We start from the raw sequence: 1,700 nt of genomic DNA, 5'->3' as shown, positions 1-1,700 counted from the left end.
CAGTGTCTGAGGCCACACGGGGGTGCTCTATCCCCTGTGCCATATAGCTGCCCACGTGTTGAACTATTAATAAAATTGTTTCTGTGGAAAAACTGTGCTTGGCACAGGTTCCAGATGCTTGTTTTTTGTATACATTTGTCTAGAACTTTGAGTACATTCACACTTGTATCTCACTTGATTCTTACTACGACTCCCTGAAAAAGGCAATAATCACTTCCTTTTTACACTTTAGGAGACTAACTCTCAGATGAAACGACTTGGAGAACTAGGACTCAAATCCTCTCTCTGTCTCCTCTCACCTTTAATTGGGGGATGGAGAACCAAACTATTGCCAATGCCTTCTTTTATAAAGGTCAGAAAATGGACTTTAAACTCACTCCACTTTATATGTGCTGCTCTACCTGGTTTCAACTTCAGCATTGCATACCCTTGGCTGCTGGCCCTTCCTTCCTCCATTAAATTGTAAGCTCCTCGAGGGCAGGGACTCTCTTTCTTTTAATAATTGTATTCTCATCCCTTGCTTAGCAGCCATCCCAGTGCCTGGCACGTAGTAGGCACTTAATGTTTTTTGAATTGGGTTGGCAATCCAGACTCTTGGACTCCAATCCCTTTCATGCTGTTCAGATTGGAAGGAAAAATTAAAAGATCATTGTAATCAGCCCACAAGCATATTTTAATAATTTGCTTGTCGGCATGAGACATATGTGTTGGAGACACAAATAAAGTCTCTGCCCTCAAGAAGCTTCCATTGTCAGGGTAAAACATGTTGAGCATCATATAATCAAACAGGAGATATGTACATTTTTGTACTTATATATCAAATAAGTACAGGAAGGGATTTGGGGGAACATCTTGGTCTCTCTCCTCCCTGTACCCTAAGCTTTCTTTATTTGGCTACGCTGTGTTAAATTCCAGAAGCGCTGCAAATCTTACTCCTGAACCCTCCCACTCCTCATATCTATTAGATTTCAACCGTGAATTTCCTTTTTAAAATTTTAGCTCCTCCTTTTAAAAAGGGAGGGGGTGGAGGCTGCATTTGCGCAAGGCCAGGCCTCGGAAGGCCGCAGGGGAACCCTCGCAGCACGGCGGACACGTTGCGCCCAGGAGCACGGCTCCTGTTTAGCAATCGGCACGCGTGCACGCGTAGCAGCTCGAAGACTTTGGCGCGCCGACACGTCACGAGATCACTGCAGGGCTACGGCCCGCCCCTTCTCCTCCCCGCCCCTCCCCACCAGACCGGGCGGTCTTCCGGGCTGCGGCCAAAGCCCGGAATGGAAAAGTCCTCGCACCTCTTCTCCCCCCTCCCCACGGGCCCAGAGTATCGGGCATGCTCAGTAGCCCGCGGCCACTCGCCGATCTCCTTCGCCGACCCTCTCTACTGCTCTTCCCCCGGGGGAGGGGGTCCGGCTCTCTACCCCCCATCCTCCCCTCCCCCGCCGACGTCGGCGTGGCGGCGGCGTAAAAATAAAAAGGGGTGGGTGAACGCGTGCGCGCCGCGCATTTGCGCGGGCCAGGTAGCTGGAGGGAAGAACGAGTCGGGGCGGGTGGGGGGGCCTACGGACAAGCAAGAGCGCGGCCCGAGCGGGAGGCGGAGCCGAGGGAGGGCCTAGGCGGGAGGGGGGAAAATCCGGGCCGGAGCAGCCGCTTTCTCCGCCCCCCCACCCTGCTCACTGCGCGCCACCTCCCCCTCCCCACCTCTC

Source organism: Phascolarctos cinereus, unplaced genomic scaffold (assembly GCF_003287225.1).
Source record: "Phascolarctos cinereus isolate Bilbo 61053 unplaced genomic scaffold, phaCin_HiC Scaffold_726;HRSCAF=1367, whole genome shotgun sequence".
Classification (NCBI taxonomy): domain Eukaryota; kingdom Metazoa; phylum Chordata; class Mammalia; order Diprotodontia; family Phascolarctidae; genus Phascolarctos; species Phascolarctos cinereus.
Note: the sequence above shows the minus strand (reverse complement) of the source record.